The 25,041-nt window shown below is 36.9% G+C and overlaps 1 protein-coding gene across 2 annotated transcripts in view; it reads left to right on the top strand.

Moving 5' to 3' along the window:
• Positions 1 to 6,776: 6,776 nt before the first annotated feature.
• The window catches only part of inavab (innate immunity activator b), a 42,379-nt gene continuing 24,114 nt past the window's right edge, over positions 6,777 to 25,041 (top strand). For both annotated transcript variants that reach the window (XM_088338580.1, XM_088338579.1), the window contains exons 1-2: positions 6,777 to 6,949; positions 21,409 to 21,527. The gene's annotated coding sequence lies outside the window, so the exon portion shown is untranslated. The remainder of the gene's footprint in view (positions 6,950 to 21,408; positions 21,528 to 25,041) is intronic.

The raw sequence follows: 25,041 nt of genomic DNA, 5'->3' as shown, positions 1-25,041 counted from the left end.
TCACGAGGAGGGCGTCGTAATGACAGTTTCCCCTCTAGAACAATGTCCACATCCACTAAAGCTTTCTCGGGGCTGTCAAACCCAATTAGCTTTGACCGGGGACAATATGATCCTAAGGATGAGCAAGGAGCGAGGCGGGACTACAATAATCAAATAATTACAAATAAAATGGTAAACCGAAAGAAAATCACAATATAGTACATTGATTTTATTTCTCTTGAATGTCACAAGACAACCGATGAAAACCAACAAATTTATAAATAAATAAATGGGAAAAAAACACTAAACCACTAGGGTTCTAGATGACATACTGTTAGAAAATACATTAGATGTAAGAAAGGTATGTCCAAGGTCTGGCCAGTTACGACATTTTTTACTGGCCCACGGCCTGTATCATAAAATAAATAATATGTGTAATGTTGACAGCAGCATAAAAATAACATTGTACAAAAAAAAAATCTCCATTTCACCAGATGATGGCGGTAGCCCTTTGGCTATCTTGCTGTAGGCTTTCTGTAAGAATTTTAGCCCACCCCATTTCCGACATGGAGACTGTGGATAAAAAAATGAAAGTTGACTGTGAGGGTCGCTGCCTCCAGCACAAGTGGAAATTAGAGTAATTTTTCACCATCTGCCTAATTTGCCAAGTATATTATATCAATAAATATCAAAAGGCACTGCCAGATGACTCATGCTGACTACAACTATCTAACTGGAAATTAACTGGTCGGTCCTGCAAATCAACTTTGGCCAGTCTCCAAGCACTTTTGGGCGGCATTAGCTCAGGAGGTAGAGCGCTTGTCTTGGGATCAAGAGGTTGCGAGTTTGATTCCCGGCTCCTCCGTCTTATATGTAGAAGTGTCCTTGGGCAAGACACTGAATCCCTAATACCCCTGATAGCAGGTAGTTGCCTTGCATGGCTGACGCTGCTATCAGTTAGTTAGTGTGTAAAAGGGAAAAGTGTGAAGCACATTGTCTTCATTGACAAGCGTCTTCATTGACTTGAAAACGCTATATCAATGAAGACCATTCACATTTACTACCCTTTAAAAATGTTGGCCTATTTATCCTGATATTCTGTTTATCTCTTTTTTTCTTTTAAGTCTTTATTACCTTATTATCCTAGTCTGATCTCTTTGTACGATGTTCACGTTGTTATCAATGACAATAAAGCCTATTTTATTCTATTCTATTCAATTCTATTCAAAATATATAAAGTTTAATTTTCTTCTAGCCTTGTATAGTCAATGTAGAATTCAAATTATTTGTATAGCCATTTATAACAGTCCTTTCTGTGTACCAAAGTGCTTTACAATAATAACAAAGAAACAATAAGTAAAAACCAAACAAAAACTACAAATAAAAGAAAATAATAAAAGACAATGATCATATAGGAAGGGGTATTACCTCATTTGCGGTCTCTTCTCAAGTTTTTTAAATTTTCCTCATGTTGAGTTTTTTGAGTTTTTCCTTGCCCTAACGTAGGTTTTAGATCAGGGGATGGTGTAATAATAGTCTGTAGTTTACAATAATCTGTGGTCTGTGCAGCCCTTTGAGACTCCTTGTGATTAAGAGCTACACAAATAAACATGACATGACTTGAACGTTGTGAAAAGGTGAAGCAACTGGAAGCTGCTTTAACGGCATAGTAGCGCTTTTTCACGGGGCCCTGCGAGTCAAAAGAAAATGCTTCAAATGTTTAAGTTATAAGGACGCCAAGCACTGCAAACTTTTGAAGGAGCGTCAATTTATTGTAGACTATTCAAAGAATACCGAGCTAACATTTTCTTTTTACCAAATCTGGCCCGGTTTCTGAAAAGTTTGAACACCCCTGATTTAGGGTGTTTAAAATGTCTTGGGCACATTTTATTCATTATCTCTGAAACTATTTAGGATATGAAAACAAATCTGGTGGGTTCAGAAAGCTTGTAATTTCAATTTTTACATCGAATCTTCAAAAATTCATTGGCCACACCACACATATTAAGCCGATAGTCAAACTCTTGTCAAACGCATCCAGGGCCCCTTTTTCAGCCCGTGAGTTTTTTACTCAAAGCCGGCCCACTTAGCAATAGAGGAGGAAATTTAATGATTTGGGACAGCAGCAAGCTCTTCTAATGCATTTTTTATTGGGAAAAAATTCCATAAAAATTATATAAAGATTCTGGTATAGATCAAAACATATTTACCTATTTAGAGTATCAGTTATTTGAAATCAAAATTACATTTGGCTTCCCAAGATATTGTTATGCTTTACACTAAACTCTTATAACTCTATTGAAGTGGCTTCACTCCACACATTTTAAGTAGGCTACTTAAAACATCGAAATCCTCCTAAGCAAAGCACCAGTCCCTGCAACTTGCTTAGTGACAATGTCGTCTATAGACAATTTCCTTTTCAGTGTACATCAGCATGAAGGCCTCCAAACGTTCCTGACAAAGTGAGCTTCTTAGCCTCATTTTCACACATTTTAAAGCAGAGAAGCTCCGCTCACATGCAACCTGAGTACGGGAAAGGGTCAACAGGAATTTATATGCCAGCCCAATGACATGGTAGGCATCTGTAAGGAGCTTATATTGTGAGAAGACTGGATTTTTTTTCTTCTTTTGTGTCGTAGAACGCTCTTCTTGGGATCAAGAGATCACAGTTCGAATCCCGGCTCCTCCGTGTTACATGTCGAAGTGTCCTTGGGTAAGACACTGAACCCCTAATACTCCCAATATGCAGGTTAGTGTCTTACATGGCTGCATGGCCCCTATTGGGAAATGTGAAGCACACTGTGAGGCGCTTTGGGAAGTCTTGATTTGAAAAGCGCTATATAAATGCAGATCAGTTCACTTCAGTTCAGTGTCTTTTTCCCAAGCTTTTGTCTTCTTTTTTTCTAGTCCATTCCATCTTTTTGTTATTGTTTTTTGCTTTTTCCATCCTTTTTTCTCATCTTCCATGTATTATTTTGACTCTTTGAGCCTTTTTTTTTCATTTTTGTCTTTATCGGCTTTATTTGTCCCCAATAAGCAGTTTTGTGCATAATGTTTGAAAAAAAATATATATGAATAAAAGCAACATAAACAATCTGAAGAGGCTTTTGAGAGCCAAAACAGAGGGCTCTTTTAAGTGAGCCGGGCCGAAAGAGTTGCTTCTCAAAAAAGAGACGGAATTCCCATCACTACGAGCTTTTTTGAGTGTGAGGATCTACCAGCTAAAGGCTGTTAACTACTAAATTCTGCAAACACGTAGCCCAACACACAACTGGGGGCACACAAATGACGTGCAAGATAAATGAAAAGAATGATAACAGTCCTTATAACACGTTTCTTTTTCTTTTCCTGGCTTTTTCGGCTCCACGCCACCTACCACCTTTCTGCCCTCCAACGTACCTGACTCATATCACTCCAATGTTCTGTATTCATTTTACCGCCACAGAAAAGAATAGTGGTGGTAGGCTGAACTCATTTAAAATTTGTGAGCGGGAAATTACCCCAGATGGTAAAACTCACCTCATCAGTTGCGTTGAATGTGGCCAAATAGCTGACTCGAGAAAGAATGGACGAGTAAGGTTGGATAGTGCAAGTGACAGATACATCTTGAAATTAATTTTCTCATCCAGCAAACCCAAAGTCGACCGTGACATGAGCCGGCCCTTGGGAAATCTTCCGTTCTTCCCGATTAGTCACTCCGGCATTGAACGCGCCCCAGCATTGTATTGTCAAAGGTTGCCACACTTTTGTTATTTGTGCCTTCAGCTCATCTACGTCTCATGGAATAAAGGGCACATAAACCAATCCTCTCTCAAATCCCTACAAAAAGAAATGGCATGGTGTGAAATCCGCTATGAATTTATCATGCCATCTCACTATGGATTTCCTCATCGGTGGCTGCTATCCGAATTTTCTGCTAAACCTACTTTGAACAACAGTCCATGATCCAGTTTATGCAAACTTAAGCATAAAAAAGCCTTTTACAGCTTGATTGAATGCGATTATTGGTCTGAATATAAATTTAACAAAAACAACAGCCTAACCCTAACCCTAACCCTGATGTAGCTTTATAAAATGGCACAACTTTTATCTTACTACAATTCATAGTTAACGAAATATGGGGACTAAAAATGTGCCCAAGAATTTTGGAACACCCTGTATTTTTACTCACAGTACCACGTTGCACAATGTTGTTTTGGCCTAACTCTTTCCCATAATCTTCCATTACAACAGTGTACAACGTGGCACCGCGAATAAAAATAGTGTGATGACAAGATAACATCTAACGCCGTTTCCTTTGTCACCAACAATCTAAGTTGTCTCGTAGTCAAGATGTGGCGATCACCACTAAGATCCAGGTTCGATTCCCGATGCATCCAATGCTGACCAAGTGAGGTCAGCAATCTGGCTCAATGACGGTGCTACACCTCGGCATAATGCACCATTAATTTGGGGTGTAAAAAGGTGTGCAGACACAAATAAATAAGGTAGAATAAAGACAAAAGGCAACTTGTTTTTCTTTTTATGTTTCCCATTACCAGGCTAGTACTGGTCCACGGCCCGGTAGTTCCAGACCACTGCTGTGAAGTACGCAGGTCAAAGTCAAGGCCCACGGGCCACATTTGGCCCGCAAGAAGATTTTTTACGGCCTCTGAAATGATCTTGATTCATTTTTGTATTATACACCAGGAATGCTTGTGTATTTTCTTTTTACTGTAAGTTACTTCTTCTTGAAGAAAGTGTTGTTGTTTTTATCAACAAACGTTTGCACTTGATTGTATTTCAATAAAATTATATTTTTAGAAAATATTTTAGTTGGGTGAATGACAGAAAATTGCTTATATGTTTTTAATTTGAAGTCAATTCAGCCCACTTTTGCTAAAATAGAAACAAAAGGCTACTGATGGTGCCTGAATAATACCTGTTTTTATCTCATATTTTCATACAAAATAAAGGTTTGTTTTTTGCATGCTGACAATTGAAGATTATTGGCAAAGCCATAAGAAAATATTGCTTAATTTGATTGATGATATTTGAAAATATAGGTTAGAATAGGTTCACTGGACTTATGCATAATTTAAAAGATGTTCAAAATTTAATCAGTCCGGCCATCGGAGTGTAGCCATTTGTATTTTTTTTTGGACCTCTGTCCATTCGTCTTTGACACCATGATGTAAAGTCTGATCTCTCATCTCATCAGCTGTACCGCTTATCCTTATTAGGGTCGGGGGGGGCTGGATCCCATCCCAACCATCTCCGGGCAGTGGGCAGGGGACACCCTGAACTGGTTGCCAGCCAATCGCAGGGCACACGGGGACAGACAACTCACTCGCTCAGTCACACCTAGGGACAATTTGGACCGGCCAATTCACCGGAAATGCATGTCTTTGGAATGTGGGAGGAAACCGGATTGCCCGGAGGATACCCACGCAAGCACGGGGAGAACATACAAACTCCGCACAGTAAGGCCAGTAGCTGAATTTGAACCCACGCAGGAGGTTCCCACAACCTCAGAACTGTGCCGCACACGCGCCAACCACTGCGCCGCCGTGCTGCCCATGATGTAAAGTAACTTCCACAATTTGAAAAATAACAATTCTGCAATGAAGAATTACGACCAAGTAAATAAAGTTAAAATGGTAAACTAAGTGTGTGATGATTTATTGCCATAAAAACCAACAATAATACAACCTGGAAAAATTGTTGATGTACCAAGAGCAACTTCTGGGTTGAAATATTGAAATCTCAAGTTGTCTTCCTAAATAATATTGAAAAGATGATTGATTTTGCTGTGTATACCACATTGAAATTATTATTACGTATGTGTAGTATGTGTTACACTACAAAATGGAATTTTAGAAAAATGAATCATTTTCAGAAAACCAGCAAAGGACAAGGGGACTAGGGATCATCTGCTCTCTATCTCTACTCCCTTTAAAGACAGTAATTGGAGATACCGTAGGGAATAGTTGGGGCCGCCGTTTTAACGCAACTAAACACAATCGGAAACGCTTATTGACAACTTTACAAAATTAAAATGTTCAATGAATGAATTGTGTGCAGTTGATAGAAAGGAAGATGTTTAACGTTTGCTGGCCAGTCTTGAGTGAGGAATATGGAGATCACCTCATCGCTGCAAAAGTTAAACCTAACTGCTCTCTACTGGTTAAATGCTGTCATTACACTGAAATAGAAGAACATTCGTGTTTTTTACGCATTTGTATATTTAAAAATAGAATGCTGTCGTTTATTCAACATCGCTCAAATCTTAATCCAAATGACATCAATTTACAGACTTACCAACACGAACCTCTCCCATCCACTATCCACGCAGCACTAATAGGAAAGTTTTATGCGGCGTTTTGGAAGTCGTAAATTTTATAACTCTTCATTAGGTTTGAGTCAATAGCAATTCATTTAACTTCCAGATTACCTGTTTGATTAGTTATCTAACGAAAGAGCAACTTATATAGGAAAGATTTATCTGCCTTTTAACTATTTTTAACACATTGCACCACTTTAACTGGTAAAGTGTAATTGTTGTTATACATTATACTTTAGTTATTATTACTGTTTTCACAAATTATACTTTCTTAATGTTAAATTGTAGTTTGATCGTTATTCAATCAAAATGAAAAACAACAGAAAAAAATGTGATGATAACTGTAACGCTAGTTCTGTACGAGCACTCCTTTTTACGAGAGACTTTGAATCCATCACAAGTAACTTCTGATACATAAGTCCCCCAAGAAAAAGTTTAGATTTGAGAGGAAAACTAATAACTCGATCAAACGCAATTTACTTTTTACTTTTGGAACCACGATACACCTTTTAGAGCATACTATTTTATATTTATCTTACTTCATGCATTATTCTAAGGGAGGATAGTCCGCTTAAAAGTGTCAAGGCTCATCGATGGAGAAAAGATTGGATGGAGTAAGCTAGCTCGGGATGCTAACTAGCTTGAAAGGTAAGAACCAAGCATCACATTTTTCTTTTAGTTTGCTTTTGTTGCAATCTGCAATATTTCATACGTTTTTCTGGATTTCACTTAAACCATCTACCTTAAGAAGAATGCCACATGTTAATCGAGCTTAAATCTTAGCTTTGCATTTCACATGTATCTCAAGTTACCGAGGCCCTGGGAATGTCTGCAACAAGTTATAACGTTGCAAGATTTTTCAATACTAAAGCATCCTCAGAATGTTTGTTTTGAGATACAAATCTTGCAAATTGAGAATGCACACGTCGAATTTGGAGCATCTGGTGAGACCTTTTTGATACCAATGCATATGTATTTGTTGTACAGTGATGGAATTTTCACACATTGTTTTTTTGTTTTTTTAATTTTTGTTATTATTGCCTTCCATTTAAGATGTCAAACAAGAAATTTGGCCTTGTTGCCCCTTGTGTATTAAAAGTATAGTGTAGGACAGGTGTCTGGAACCAATGGATGTCCTCGTCAGTACATATGGTTGGGAGATAAAATCCTGCAGCATTCCAATTCAGATTCAGATTCAGATTCAGATCTACTTTATTGTCATTCTAGTACACGTGTATACAGAACGAAATGTCGATGGATCTGACTCCCACAGTTTCCCTCAGTGTCCTTCAGTGTACAGATATAAATAAAGCTGTATTGTGTTATTTACCATAGTGCCGATAGTGCAAGAAGAGACGCTAACCAGATGTGCAAGATGGGCAGTCAGGTTAACAAGTCAGGTACACAGTACCATTATATTGTAAACAATAACACTGTAAGTAATAACACTGTAAGTAACAATAGTGCAGAGATCAAATGTGCAAGGAGTGGCAAGCTATAAAAAAACTGCCACTAGTGCAAAAGTCAAATTAGCAGCCGTTTAGATTTAAGTTAACTATATGTTAGATTAAGATTAATGTTGATAAGCTCAAAATTAAGTTTGGTGCGGTCATAGCTGAAGCTGTTCCATGCAATATATAGAGGGCACAGTCTTACCTAGAGTTTACGGTTAACGTTTCACACAAAGGGAGACCCTGTTTTTGGCTGTGTATCGCTAAAAAGTCCTTTATAAGGATGCTCATTAAATAATGTATGTCCTGTTAACACACTTTATGATAAAAATCCACAGAACAAACAGTAATTTCCCCCAAAATGCTAATCAGGCACACAGAATAATTTGATTAGGTAGTAGGGGTGGAGGGATCAATGCACACTGCGCTGAAGGGAAATTCATACATAATCATTTTGTTTGCAGTTTTTTGTGACGTTTTTAATTAAGAACTCTGCTTGCACCATGTTTTGAAACCATTAACTCAAAAAAAAAAAAAAAATCAAAATGATACCCAGTGATCCTAAGAAATTTTGTGAGGGAAACAAGTTTATATTGGCATATTTGTTGATATTGGACACAAAGTCAGGCATTATTTGTATTTCATAGGTTTTATCAAATCATCTAACGTCACACAGAGAAATTAAATTTGCCGAAAAATGATCTTTGGAGAGCAGGGTTGGCAGTTTTGCTGAATTTCATCTTGAAATAAATGTCATCTCTCGCTCAAAAAAAAAAAAAAGAAAATCAGAATATTTTGCTATTATGGCACTTTGGGTCAGAGAGGTTCCGGACCCCTGGTGTAAGAGTTTAAAAACGTTCTGTAACTTATTAGACACTAATTTGAGGGGTAAGGTGAATTACACATCTCTAAATCATCAAATGTATCAAATAATGTAGGGCTGCAACCAACGATTATTTTAATAATATTGGTAGATTATTCTTTAGATTAATCAATGATTCTGATTTTTTTTAAACAGATTTTTAATTTCTTCCTATATTCAAATATTGATGTTTTGGACTGATGGAACAAAATAGTGCACAACACAACATAATATTTTATGAAATGCATTAATTAAAAAAAGTAACAAATAAATTAACAACAGACAAAATGATGTACAAATGTATGCTATACACCTGCAAATATGTAAGATTCTTTTCCTACCACCATATCCAAATATCATATTTCATTTAGACTTATTACACAAAACAAAAACGAAGAAAGTGCAATAAATTATATTTTTATGTGCAGCAACATTTTTATCTGCCCTTTTTGAACCGTTGTCAATAATATTTTTTATTTTTTAGGTTTTTATTTTCTTGTGGTACATTGAATGTTTGTTTTATGGCAATTGAAATGCATTTCGGTTTCTGAAAAGTGCTAATAAATACATTTTGATTTGATTTCATATAAGGTAGGTGAAAAATCGTAAGGTGAATTAAAATGTCATTCATATCACAATGCGATTGGATTAGTTAAGCAAAATAAGTATATAAAATAGACTTAAACCGTTGAGCTTGCCATGTATGAGTCCCATCACTGGTCAGTGTTTCGTTTTGTTTTTTTAAACAAAACCTTTGGACTACACATGGCATCCCTGGGGTTCTTAGTCGAGGTTGACCGATTATCGAGCGGGCTGATTATCGGCACTGACATTTGGGAATTTGACAGATATCGGTATCTGCATTTTTATTTATTAGACAGGCTGGTTAAATATATTTAAAACTGGGTTATTCAAGCTCTGATGCAGCCGAGCCTCTCTCTCCCTCCCTTTTTCTATCTTTGACGCTACTCATCCCGCTGCACCTTCAGACACGATAAGTATTGTGTTTCTTTTTACACAGTGCAATCCGCACAGGTTGCTGCCATGTTTGTCTGGCAGGATACCAATAAGATGAGCACTGTGGCACTGGCCCTCGCTCGCACCAGACAACACAGTGCTAATGGTCAAATATTACACATTGAGGATTTAAGTTAATTTAAGTCATTTTGGGTTTATTGACATTTTTTATTTATCTATTGTAAAAAAAAACACAGGGAGGTATTTAAAATTGTATGTTCCTTTTATGCAATTGCTGCTAAGCCTAATTTTATTCCCTCTTCTGTTAGTTTTTGGATTAAGTGAATGATCAGTCATGTTAGTTGTGTTGAAATTTGAATTTACCGTAAAAAGTTTCAGAGAGCTCTTTAAGTTTATATGTATGTACCTTTTATACAAGTTCCAGCTAAGCCTAATTTGGTTTCCTGCACTGTTAATTAGCCAAGTTAGTTTTGTTGAAATTGCAGTTTATTTACAGTAAAAAGTTTCAGAGAGCTGTTAAAGTTTTATTTAAAATTCTAACCAAAGTTCTTTGCTTCTTTTTGCAGCATTTGAAATTTCGTATGTCAATTTTAGGGTTACACAGCAAATGAACATCGGCTCCAAATATCGGTTATTGGTCTCCTCTTAATACTAATAATCTGTATCTGTATATGCCTTGAAAAATTCACATCGCTCAACCTTTAGTTCTTAGTGCCCACAGGCTCATCTGGTGTACAGTTGTATATTTGTTTACAGCACTGGCTACTAAGGTCTAAAGGTCTGATCTTAGCTCTGGCTTTACATTGTGGCATTTGCATCACGTTTCCCAGTGCTAGTGTTCTGTCATCTTGTAGTTTAAAAAACACAGTTTTGATGACGCATTCAAGAGAAACAAGTCAATGTGCAAAGGTGACTCATAAAGATAAAGAAGTGCAGAGAAGTGATGGGTTTGCGACATCCTCCTTTTTTACAGAAAACCTGAACAGTGAAGTAGAAAAAAGTGGTACTTTATAGTTCCTCTAGCATGCGTTATTGACCTTTACCAAATGTGAAGAGATATGATCAAAACAATGTAAATTTGATGTTGAGTTTGTGATATGTCCTAGTCATTAAAGTGTCTCACAGGCTCCACATTCCAAAGTGCTGACCTGAAGGCAAAAGGTCATAGGTAGCTTGAACTCTTACCACTTCGCTGCCCACAGTATGCACACATTCATCTTTTCAGCGCATTTGGAAAAGTGATTAAAAAAAACAAAAAAAAAGGAAAATACTTTGTGAAATGTCTGCCAGGTTAGAGTTGTGCTCCCTAAAAAAGTCAAATCAACTAATTTAAGTCATTAACAAAACAATCAGCTGTAGAGGTAAGATCAGACCTTAAAAATCCTGCCTGGCCCGACAATATGAAAGCCCAAACCAGCCCGAGCATGACAGATTAACTTGATTTGAGCGTCCGAGCCCGACAAAAACCCAAATTTTTAAATTTTATTTGTAGTGAAAAAAGATGACTTTGGCCTTCTCTGACAACAAAAAGCCTGGCACCGAGGTGCACTGCATGCATGCTACCCTGGCTACCTCAAAACATATTTGCTGCTTTCGACAAAAAAATGGCTTCTCGGAGACGGCAAAAATCACCCTTCGGAAGGCGTCAGGGTAGCGTGCATATTGTGCAGATCCTCCAAAAACAAAAAGAAATATTGAACACATGACGAGTGGATAATAAAAAAAAAGATTTGCGAGAGAGACAAGGTCCGTGCCCAAGAACTTATCTCTAATCAGAAGCGCTAACGTCAATGTTTTTCGAATAAAATTCACTGTCACTGTCACAAAGACTTGCATCAGTTTGTTTCTATGACACTTAAGTAAGGTATAATTATTGCATTCTCACTTTGAGGCTCGAGGCAGCCCAAGATATCATAGTTTTGGGGGAGGGATTCACTTTTCATTGTTTGTAATATAATGCTTATATTATATTAAATGTTACTCATACAGGGACAAGAGTGTATTGGAAGTTCATGGAGCTATACACCAGCGCCATTCGAAATGTTTGACCAGTCAGAATTCTGCTTCCTAAAACATTTTTTAGGGTTAAACATAAAAGTCTAATCAACTAATTCTGGTCTTGACAAAACAGTCAGAATGGTAACAACTGAAAGTATAATGTCAATGTTATTTTTAAAATCAAATTAGCAATGGTCTTTTATAAAACAATTACTATATAACAAAGCCCAAAAGTAGCATGCATTGCTGCATTCCGTCTTTTTACAAGGTGTACTGTGCTGTCTTATTAAAAGCTTGGACTTACACTACATATGGACGGACATACCTGTTGCATCCACCATTTATATGTAGTACAGACGCTGCCCTACTTGCCGACGATCATTCGTAAGTTGAATTTGTTCGCAAGTTGCTTCAGTACTATATTTTTTATGTTTAAGGTTTATATAAGTATATTTAAGGCTTGTATAAGTAACCTGTATTTTTTTGTTCTAAAAAATAAACATTTCATAAAGATAAAGATAAATAAAGTTAAGTGTAACATACTTTTGGAAGATAAGCTTCAAGAGGTCCTCCTCCGTGTTAAAGAGGAGCCGAAAAAAAGTGATATAAGCATTTTCTCAATCCGCGTAAAGCTTTCTTCTTCCACTTTCATTTCAAAAGAAACTGCTCGCCTCTTCTTTACACTTTACACCAACTATATTGAATGGATTCACAAAATATTAAACAATAAAAATGTCAAAGTTCTTAACACGCTGGAAATAGCATAGATCTAGTATAGACAGTATAGGATGTTTCCACCCGAACTCTGAAGAGAAAGCAGATTTTTTTTTCTTCGGGGTGGATGCTGGGTGAGCTCTCGCAGCGACACACGCAGGTAGCGGCGAAAAGACGCACTACAGTAATGTCCTGTACTCGTACAATTCAAAATCTAACTTACAGCAATATCCGGATATTTTTTGACATCCCGAAAAAAATGATCGTAACTACCGTTCAACGTAAATCGAATGGTCGCAAGTAGGGGAGTGTCTGTATACCATTTTTCCCATGGAGCCAGACACGTCCACTGTATGTTGCGGCATGAAAATATCATGGATGAGGGAATTCTTGTATGTGCAGTATTGCACACAAGTAAACAGATCCATTGTGTGTGTGTGTGTGTGTGTGTGTGTGTGTGTATATATGTGTGTGTGTGTATATATGTGTGTGTGTGTGTATATATGTGTGTGTATATATGTGTGTGTGTGTGTGTGTGTGTGTGTGTGTGTGTGTGTGTATATATATGTGTGTGTATATATATGTGTGTGTGTGTGTGTGTGTGTGTATATATATGTGTGTGTGTGTGTGTGTGTGTGTGTGTATATATATATATATATATATATATATATATATATATATATATATATATGTATATATGTGTATATATATATGTATATATGTGTGTGTATGTGTATATATGTGTGTGTGTGTATATATATGTGTGTATGTATATGTACCGTATTTTCCGCACTATAAGGCGCACCTAAAAGTCTTAATTTTTTTCAAAAGCTGACCATGCGCCTTATAACACAGTGCGCCTTATACAGTATATGGCTCAATATTAAATTCGCAAGGTCTCGCAACTTACTCAACAGCCGCCGACTCGATTTTACCCTGAACGTGGAGTAGTCCGCGGTGTATGCTGGGATTTATATACCGGCATTTCATTGGCTAACCAATGTGTCAATCATCCGTTAAATCGATCGCTATTGGCTGAAGTTATTCGGAGCCTCGGATTGGCTAGAGGGCCAAAACAAACCCTTCAATTGGCTGAAAAAGATGTGTCAATCATCCGTTAAATTGATCGCTATTGGCTGAAGTTATTCAGAGCCTCGGATTGGCTAGATGGCCAAAACAAACCTTTCAATCGGCCGAGTTTAGCAATGGCGTAGCAAGCTTGCTAAAGTACGCCATAAAGAAACATGTTTCATTAGTCTGTATTTGTAAATATTCTACTCTCCTGGATTTACTTCACTCACGGTTGTAAGAAGACCATGATTGCGTATCATTATTGAACGTGAGAACTTAGGTGAGCTATGCGGCTTTATATTTTCCCGGTATCTTGTTTTAGAACGATCTTGATGTTGCTGTGATGAGTTGAGTGAATTAAACTCAACTCCAAGTGTTTATTGTCATATGCACAGTAAAATTGTGAGCGAAAAAGAAAATGGAAACATAGAAATGTTTGGCATTTCTTGAATCCCAAGACTTCAACCTTCCGAATGATATTTGACACATTTTGACGCATTTAAGTGACATCGTACGGACACCGCATCCGCACGTGTCTACGATACGTATTTGCTTCTTTGCAAGCTTTGGGAATGTTAAGGGGGTAATCAGTTTGACTGAATCATCTGACTGTTTTGTCGACTTTCCCATTGTAGCGCCTTATAATCCGGTGCGCCTAACTATGGACGATATAGGACCAAAAACTATTTTTTGGGGGTGCGCCCTATAACCCATTGCGCCCTATAGTGCTGAAAATACGGTATATGTATGTGTATATATATGTATATATATGTATATATATGTATATATATGTATATATATGTATGTATATGTATGTATACTAAGTAAAGTGTGAAAAGATTAGCCTAGGGCAATGTAAAGCAGAGAATCCTGGAAGATTTTTTTTCCTATTGCAATAGGAAAAAATGTAAGTCGCTCTAATAATGTGAATCCATTTTTTTTTTATGAGACATGAAAAATGACTTGAATCGACTCAATATCCCAATCGTTACTCTCACTTTGACCCTTCAGGCAGCACTTGGAGCGTTTCACTTTGCATTGTTTTAGTTTAATGCTTACATTATATTACATTTTACTGATGCAGTGACCAGAATATAGATGGAAAGTCCTTCTAGCTACACACAGGCACCCGGGGTCTAGTTGTAAACTTGCCCAAACGACTCAAGATTACTTGAAGAATTTGTTTAGCCAGCTGCTGTTTTGCAGACACAAAAGGCCTTTCTGGTTGTCCTCTCTTTGTATCTTGTTGCCTTGGAAAATCAAACCATGACCTCCACCAACTGGTTCCACTGGACTGGTCTTAAATAAGCAAAGTCAATTAAACATTCTGACTTGGGACACAAGATTAGAAAAACAGATTAGAGGATACTTATAGGTTTTGAACTGTGTAACTAAGATGCTGATTGGGTTAAATGATTAAGATAATTTCCTGGCAGTTTCATAAGAAAAATTCCGTGTTATCTCTCTTAAGTGAAACCTGCAGTAGCGGTAGTCTCCTGCATATTTTACCTTTGCTTATTTTCATTCACTCCAGGGCATGCGGCCTCTTAAAAATAAAAAAAACAACTAAAATTAACACTCAATCTTTATTAGAATAACAGGTTTAATTATTTTCCAAGTAACCCGACCTATAATTCTGGCTAAGTCTCAATTGGTTTAATGCATCGTCGAAATCGGTGTGCTGTGTGACCTTGTCCCCCAGGTTTACCCAGGTCGAGCTGCGTTGATATCAGTTATTCTTAAATATTCTTCACCATTAACATCTCTCCCTAACACACACACTTACATCCATGAAATTAACCGACCTAACATCCACAGCATGTTTCACCAGATCCATCAAACCATATTTAGATCTTCCTTTTATTCTTTTTCCCACTACCTCTGCTCTAAATACAATTAGTCAAATGGCCTTCATCCATTCTTTTCATATGTCCAAACCACATTGACACATTTTTACATCATTTAGGTTAATTTTTTTATTACCAGTACCGTTTATCACTTCACATGTTATGGTTACACTAAACCGCAAGAGGGCGTTATAGGCCTGTGTTGATAATTTCAACCTTTACCGAAACGTCAAACGGAAGAAGGAAGCCTGCGCATCTGTACCTCCGGGACCTTCCAGGGTTGTTCACCGGTAAAAGTGACAAAGAGGGTTAAAATTTCATTAGATTTGGTGTTTTTGAGTGAAGATCATAGTTTGGTGAGAATGTTCTTTATGTTAGATTTATTTGCAAAACTCTTACTGACGAGCGCGTCTAAGATATGCCCTACGTTAGTATACCGTGTTTTCTATTTTATTTTTATCAATTGCCAATTAAGATGATAGGTATGTAATTGGTGTTGGATTTTATCCACTAAATTCCCCTTAAAAATGCGACTACAGTGCATCCGGAAAGTATTCACAGCGCTTCACTTTTTCCACATTTTGTTATGTTACAGCCTCATTCCAAATTGTATTAATTCAATCTCTTATCTCAAAATTCTACACAAAATACCCCATTATGACAATGTGAAAAAGTTTTTTTTTACTTGTTTTGAATTTATTAAAAATAGAAAACTAAGAAATCACATTTACATAAGTATTCACAGCCTTTCCCATGAAGCTCAAAATTGAGCTCAGGTGCATCTTTTTTCCACTGATCATCCTTGAGATCTTTCTACAGCTTGATTGGAGTCCACCTGCTGTAAATTCAGTTGATTGGACATGATTTGGAAAGGCACACACCTGTCTATATAAGGTACCACAGTTGAGTGTACATGTCAGAGCACAAACACCAAGCATGAAGTCAAAAGAACTGTCTGTAGACCTGCGAGGCAGGATTGTCTTGAGGCACAAATCTGGGGAAGGATACAGAAAAAATTCTGCTGCTTTGAAGGTCCCAATGAGCACAGTGGCCTCCATTATTCTTAAATGGAAGACATTTGGAACCACCAGGACTCTTCCTAGAGCTGGCCGGCCTTCTAAACTGAGCGATCGGGGAAGAAGGGCCGAGTGCGACTTATACATGTTTTTTCCTTCTTTATTATGCCTTTTTTGGCTGGTGCGACTTCTAATCCGGAGTGACTTATAGTTGGTAGTTGTTTGCCACCTACTGTCAACTAAATATGACATCGCAGTTACTTTGGTCCCAAATAACAATAAATCATTCCTCTGCGAGGAAAAACGTAGTCCTTCTTGGTCTTTACTTAAACTTTGAGCAAGGGTAATGTCATTTTTACTCGACAAAAATTGTCAAATTGGCTACCTTGACACCTCTAAAGATGAACAAAAACAGATCTCCTGGTTAGTTATTTTGAATATCACATTTGGAGTTTACAGCCGCTCTAGAGTAGGACTGCAACTAAAAACAAATTTAAAAGTCGACTAGTAACTGACTATTGAAATGATTAGTCGAAATATCTGATAATTAATCCCATGTTATGTTAAATTCAGCATGAAGTTGTTTTCATTATGTCGCATAAGATACGAAAAATGGATACAATGAACAATGCCTCTTTTATTGAACATACTGCAGATTATTACCCAAAAATATATAAAAATGCCCTATCTAAAACCGATTAGGCACAGTGCTCGGTCAGTTGAGACCTAAACTAATAAGAAACCTCTGCCCTTTTTTTAGTAAAAAAGATTAAATAAATTAAAATCAAGTGTGGCCTCTCTAGAGATTTGGCCATCTTTGTTTGAAGAAATGTAAAAGGGCCAAGCCATGCAACTATGTAAACACAACCCCCTCGTGGAAGCCATTATCAGATTGAAACAGTTGCTCCCCACTCCCCATCCCGATCTCTTCTGAGCGTCTGCTTTTCCGGAGCCGTATGTCATGTGAGAACTTTTTTCTTTCACAGTCTGGGAGTCTCGAAAGTTTTTTTTCTTTCTGCGCATGTGTGCCTGGTCACCGATGACATTCTTGAAAATCCTGAATGAATATTGAGAATCAGAATGAATGCGCGCCATGCGGTGAAACAGCAGGTGCTGTTGTGGGTGTGGATAAATCACTCCCACTATCCCACCAGCATGTGTTGCCACCTCGGAAGTAAAAAAAAAAAGCATCGATTTACAATCTATGTCGGCGTCAGTCCAAAATGTCATCACTTGCTTCTGTTGTTCTTAGAATAACAATAGTAATAATGATAAAAATATTAATAATGATGATCATTACAATTGCTAGTGTTCGTTGGAGTTGATTTTTTTCTCTTGTAATTATTATATATATATGAAGCTATGAATTGAATAAAATGCAAATAGAAAACGACAACAAAAAACACTTCTGAGCTCGGCTTAAAGGAACAACGTGTAAAAAATGGTGGAATTTGGTCACTTAAAGACTCCATAGTTTGAAATACTCCTTGTGCTTTGAACACTCATTTTTGCTCGCACTGTACAATATAGTGACATCTAGTTTTTAAATATCAGGGTCTCTCTAATGCATTCCAAGGTTTTTTATGCATGGTAAAAAGGGACATAATATAATAATTTGCTTCAATTCTGAATGTATATAACCTAATCAGATGAAATGATCTCTTAATAAACAAATATCAAATCAAATATAACATGTATGTATGTACATACAGTGGTATCTCTTACAAGCTTATTTTGTTCCAGGATAATGCTCTTAGCTGTAATTACCAATTTCCTTAATATGAAATGATTAAAAACAAATTGGTTTGTTCCCGACCTCCCAAAAGCATCAAGTTAAAGGGCTATATAACACAACTCCCTGATCACTGTAAACACATTCAAATTGTAATGTAACATACAAACTAGTGATAAGATTAATAAATGTAAGTTTAGTAGTCACCGCAAGGGAGGTACGTGCATGGTGCAGGGGTGACGAGAGGGGTGCCAGAGGAGTGATGGAGATGAGGTGGTTGATGCTTTAAATAAAAGTTACTCTAATTTTCAATGAACGTACACACAAACATTTTTAACAGCACAATTTTTTATTGTTATGCCAGTTTCAGTTGTTATTCATCACTTTCTTTTGCCCTTTTAACTGTACTCTCAACGCTTTTTTTTTTTACTTTCTAAATGTCTTTTGAAAAGGACTTATCCAAGGAGATTTGTCTCTGAATCCCATTCAAAATGTTACAAAAATGCGTAAGGCAGGTGAGCGGTCTCCAGTGGTGGCTTCTGAGAATGCTCGTAACCTGAATTCTCCGTCATGTGTGGTGCAATATTTTTGTCCCCAAAAAATTTTTTGTATCGAAATACTTGTGGTAAAAGGTGCTCGTATATGGAGGTATGTTTATTTATGAATGTTTATGAGAAAAATGTGTTAAGTCTTTTTTCCTCATATAGCACAGCTATTGTTTTTGACGACCAAATCAATTATTATTTTTTGTCCTAGTGTGGCCCGCGACAAAGTTTGCTTACCCCTGTCCTCAATGAATTAAATCTACGGTCATGCTGCTTCACTACGATTTGTTTAAAAGAAAGCACAAACAGCACCACAGGTACATATGTTGCTAATACTGTCTGAAACATGTGGCTTTTAGTCACCAATTTGACTCTTTGAATCAGTCTTCTCCTTCCTTCTTTAGCACTACAGTAATCCCTCGTTTTTCCGGGTGTCGCATTCCCTCTTTCACCCTCTTTGCGATCTTAAATCCGGATTTATTCCAATTTTTGTCATGTAAAAAAGATTTTTTGCAATGTTTCAGTTTTGGAAATATTGCATATTACATCAATAGTTTGATACAGGAAGGAAACACATACTATATCTATCTATATTCATTCTAAAACATTAAGAATGTGTCCTGTTTGCTCTGCAACAGTTCTTTTTCATCATCAAACATTTCTCAAAAGCTGCCAGGAAGCCTCTTGGGAGCGCAAGAGAGCCGCATTTGGCCCCAGATCAAGTTTGGCGGGTTGAAAATGTCAACTTTGTTGGAGATAGAAAGCATCTTCCTCTGCCTTCTGGCCCCAACTGCGGTGCTTCTGTCAGTACAGAGCATTTTGTTGACATTCTGGCTTTTAGAAGGACTTGGAATTTAAAGATTTGTGCATACGTAATGCTGTTTTTTTTTAGCTGTTTCTCATACGTGTACAACTCAGACCGAAATGTCATTAACGCAAAGGGAGAGAAGGGGCTGGGCTAAAGTTTAGCCAGTCCAGGGTTCTTACGGGTGCTTGAAATTCTTGGGAATGCTTGAATTTTAATGTTGTGATTTCAAGGATTGAAGTGCTTGGATTTTGGATTAAGTGCTTGTAAATGCTTGAAATTGTAATTTAAGTCTACTTAAAAATGATGCAGAGACTGCTCTATGTTGGCTTTGCTTTGCCATTGGATTTCTTCCCTTGTGCTTAATGGCAGCTGGCACTATGGCATTGTCCTATGAAGCGTCATCGGTCCCTAAGGGTCACGCCCAAGAGGACAGGTGCATGTTACACCTAAACAGGGCACTATGAAATGTAGAATAGTGCAAGGATTACACATAAATTATGAACATTTATTATTAGGGTTTCGGCGGAAGTCATAAAAAGCATTGAATACATCATTCTAAAAATAAGGCCTTAATCAGTATTGAAATATCTTAAATCTAATTTTCAAAAGTCTTAAAAATGTAGACACATTCATACTATTTATATTTGTTTAAACTAAAAACATTTAGTAATTTTTATCAATTGTCTTTTTTAATAAATAACCGATTTAATTTTGTGGCAACATCGCGTGACCACTATAACGAAACAACAAAAACATTGATGTGGTTTCAGCCTGGCTTTTCAGAGCAGACGTGTGTCTTAGGTCTACCCACAATACACATAGTAACTTCGGAAAGAGACGTTTACTTTGGACTATGGCAAGGTCTAAATTTAATGAGAAATGTCTGTCCAACAAACGTTGTTCGCCATGGCTAAAAACACATAACCTGTTTATGTGTTCGAGGCACGATGCATTGTGTGCAAGAAATATTTATGTAATCTTCCATCCATCCATCCATTATCTGCACCGCTTATCCTCAGTAGGGTCGCGGGGGTGCTGGAGCCCATCCCAGCTACCTTCAGGCAGTGGGCAGGGGACACCCTGAACTGGTTTCCGGCCAGTCGCTGGGCACACAGAGACACACAACTCACTCGCTCATTCACACCTAGGGACAATTAAGACCGGCCAATTAACCTGAGATGCATTTTTTTGGAATGTGGGAGGAAACCGGAGTGCCCGGGGGAAACCCACGCAAGCACGGGGAGAACATGCAAACTCCACACAGGAGGTTTGATCTCATAACCTCAGATCTGTGCCGCACACGCGCTAACCACTGTGCCGCCGTGCTGCCCCTATGTAATCATATGTTTCAATTTTTTTCTTTGACTTGGTCTCAATTTTGATTTCAAAAGGCATTAAAAAGTCTTAAAATGTCTCGAATTTAACTTGCCTTAAGCTGTAGGAACCCAAGGTAGCAATTCCTAGGGATACATTTTAAGAGAAAGAACTTCCTGCAATTGAAAATTTAAGCTGTATTTTACTGTCCTTTTACCCACCACCTCCATGGAGATTTTTCTTAAAGGTTTTTACACACCTATTCAGATACACAAATATATTCGTGAGTTACTCAAGATCTAAAATGCATATGTCTTGAGAAAAGGCATATGCAAGATTAAAAATTGCATATGTGAAGTGCAGATATTTATGGATCTGCAAAATATCTAATTCACACCAGATTTCTTATTTAAATGTTACTGAAAAAAATGAAAATTTGGCTTTGAAAATTGCTAAAAAAGTGCTTGAATTTGGCCATTTAAAAGGTATACGAACCCTGCCAATCAGAATGCAATACACCATGCACAATAAAAATCCGCAAAGTAGCGAAACCGCAATAAGTAAATCTCGATACAGCAGGGGTTTCCTGTGTTTCTAATCACGTTTTCCCCAAAGGGCACTCAGTCAAGTCGGCCTCCCTAATCCATCACTGATGAGCGCAGATATAATTGCAATAAAATTCCCAGTAACCTGTTCATTGTTGTTGACACAGTTTTCAAAGTCAGATGGGAGTTATATGATACTGACTTGCATGAGGCCACTCCCTTCCAGGAGGCAGCGCTTTTTTCAGAGGGCCCAGACGCTCGGTCCTCTTCACACTACGTGCTGGCCAGCCTTCTATCGGCACGCATACTCTGAGGCACTGATCAAGTTGAGCCATTCCTCCAAAAGTAAGTGCTCAGTTGTCTTACAAAGAACCTAGTTATGATTTTATATATGATTATATATGATAATTAGTTATGATATATATATTGCTCCTATTCTTTTTAAATCAAATCTTGCAAACTGCTTTTGGGACCTACACGTGTATGCCTCTAACGTTGTGCTTGAGCAGTTATAATTTGAATTCTATACAATTTAAGTTTATGCTCAAGATTACACGGTCAATTTACTGCACATGTGATTTAGTTTCCAACGTAAGCTATGCTTAAAACCTACTTATTATGGACTTTCAGTATGTCAGATGAAGATGTTAAAAATACACTGAACTGAGAAGGAAAATGACAGAGATTAGGCTTAAATGTTTAAATGTTAAATTTTGAAGTATTTTTAGATTTTTTTTGTGTGTGTTGTTTTAATGTAGATTTAATCAGTAATTATACTCTTTCTGTCACTGTTAATGTTTTATGTTAAGTACAGATGGAAATAAACTTGTAGCTAAATCTAATTTGTACGATACATATACTGCATGGTCCCTTTCAAACAAAGCGAGTTGAAATCCGATAAACTGCCAATTTCAGGAAATAAAAATCTGTTATAAACTTTTGCCATTAAGTTACTATTAACAATAGTAATTGTTGACTTCTTCCAAATTTGATTGATTTTTAGAGTTTTGAATTCTAATTGAGTTTTGATCAAAGATAATTTATTTGACCATAATTTCTTTCCATTTTTTAATGTGAAAGATTTTTCATGCTGACTTAGTCTCTACCTTTTAACATGAGTTTTAAATGCTGTAAAATATTTTATGGAGTATGACAAGTTTAAACAAAAATAAGTCCATGTTCATATTAAGTATAAATCTAAAATACAGTATATGGAGTAATATTCTTTACAGTGAACTATTATGCAGTTCACTTTTCAGTCCCACTGATTTTAATCATCCATTGTATTCTGCATTCTTAAACTAAAATTGTACTTTTACAGAAAAGCAGTTATTTGTAAAAAAAAATGTATATATATATATATATATATATATATATATAATAAGTTTATTTATAACTTAATTTTCTTTGCTTGAGCCAATAAAACGGTTCATTCTTTAGTTTAAATGTGGTTTAAATGGAATAATGATTGTTGAAAAAAGTTTCTACCTCATGGCTTTTACCCATCAAGGGTTCCTTTGTAACATAACCGCTGTGATAAATAAATCTTCACTTTAATACAATTCAATGAGTTTGAAATTGTAAGTAACTCCACTATACATTTAATAGCTTTTATGGAATGCAATAAGATAGAAAAATACATATATATATATATATATATATATATATATATATATATATATATAATTTGTATCTTTAGGATAAAAAATGTTGAACAAAATGCATTTTAAATTCACAGGAACGATCGTTGAACCCGTTTTGCATTTAAAATCGATTTTAGGATTTATCTGTATGTCACAAAAGTGAGTACACCCCTAACATTTTTGCAGAGATTTCATCATTATGTTTAAATGAACAACACTGAGGAAATATCACTTTGACTCAATGAAAGGTAGTCTGTGTAAAGCATATATAGAAGTGTGAGTTTATTTTTCCCCTCCAAAAACTCAAAATATAGCCATTAGTAGCTAACCACCTGGTAACAAAAGTGGGTACACCTTAAAGTTAAAGTTCCTGAAGTTCAATATTTTGTTTGGCCAATATGATTTTGCAGAACCATCTTAATCCTCCTGGCCATGGATTTCACCAGAGCCTTACAAATTGCCACTGCAATGCTCTATCACTCCTCCCTGACAGCATTAAAGAGCTGGGGAAAATTCAAGATCTTGTGCTTCGCCACCTTTCGCTTGAGGATGCCCCAAAGATGTTCTATTGGGTTTAAATCTGGAGACATGCTTAGCCAGTCCATCCCCTTTACCTTAAGCCCCTTTAGAAAAGCCTTGGTCATCTTAGAGGTGTATTTGGGATCATTGTCAGGCTGAAACATTGCCCTGCGACACAGTTTTGGAGGCTCATTCTTTGCTCTAGTATTTCACAGTACATGCTTGAGTTCATGTCATTGAAATGTAACTCCCCAACTCCAGTTGCACTCATGCAGCCTCAAACCATGACATTCCCAACACCATGCTTGACTTAAAGCACGACACAAACATGTCTTTACCCTTCACTTGGTTGCCACCACACATGCTTCACACCATTGGAGCCAAATAAATTAATCTTTGTCTTTTCAGACCAGAGGATATCTTTCCAGTGAGCCACAGCCTTTGTTGACAGACTTGTTTTCATTGTGTCGAAGCAATGTTTCTTCTGTGATGTTCTATTTGACATTTTAGTGAAATCTGCAGAAATGTGAGGGGTGAACTCATTTTTGTGACATAGTGTGTATACAAGTCTATCTATCTACATCTATTGAGTGGGGATATAATTAATCTTGTTTTATTTGAAAATATTGATTGTCATACACATACTTTAAATAAAATAGTTCAGTCAAGGTTATTTACCATTAGCTTTATTTTTCTTTTCTCTGATTTAATCGTGATTACTTCATGAACTTTCAATTTCATTGTCCTATTCATTCGATACTCTTGTCATATTTTGAGTGTTTTTATCTATTAAGTCTTTATCTGCAGTTAGTTAGTTGGCAACACATTGTCCACCTTATAGTCCGTCATATGAGCATAGTGCAGGATGTGTCATGTTCACGTCATTTCTTTTTTAAAAAGGCACTTGCCTAGCAGTGCGCAAACAAGTTGTAACATTCACATTGCACCTCCTGGGCTTCCCACGGTTATAAGAACTGAAATGCTTCTGCGTGTCGGAATGTGAATCCGCCATACTGCCGCATTCCGCTCATCCATTTTAGTTAATAATCAAACCAGGAATCGTGATACCGTTGAAGTATGACAACAGAACAGCACCGAGAAACAGACCAAACCTTCTACTCACACTTTATATGCTGTAAACTATGACTCCAACTGTGTGACTGAGGGGTCAAAGTGGCAAGTCGAGTCTGAATCATTCCGTGTTTAGTTCGCAATAGGCGGGTTGTAGTTTGCCCAGCCGTTTACTATGCGTCATCCGCAATCGAAACAATGTTGAGAACGATCCTTTATTTGTTCACTATATCAGATTTGTCGTCACCAGCGTTGGGAGCATTACTGAAAAAAAAGTATTAGGTTACCTTTACAAGTTACTTCATTTAGAAAGTGTTTCCATTAGCCCCTAGATTACTGACACCCAAAAGTAGCGCATTACTCCGAAAGTAACTATCTGGTTACAAATTACTCTATATACTCACATTGAAGCCGACCACTTAAAAATGCTTAGATAAAGCCACATAATGAAAAGAAATGGAAGAAAATGTGTACACTAAGCTGTGGAAGCGGTGAAGCCTCATTTCTTTGCTTGTGCCATCTTAAGAGCAGACAAACCAGCAGTTGAGACCTCCATATCTATTTTGTTTTTTTCTTTGAGCCACTCGAATATTTCCTTATAGATTTCTGGGTAAGGTCTAAGACGT

The sequence above is a fragment of the Urocampus carinirostris genome, chromosome 6 (genome assembly GCF_059441175.1).
Source record: "Urocampus carinirostris isolate Australia breed hairy pipefish chromosome 6, RoL_Ucar_1.0, whole genome shotgun sequence".
Taxonomy (NCBI): domain Eukaryota; kingdom Metazoa; phylum Chordata; class Actinopteri; order Syngnathiformes; family Syngnathidae; genus Urocampus; species Urocampus carinirostris.
This window is presented reverse-complemented; position numbering and strand designations above follow the sequence as displayed.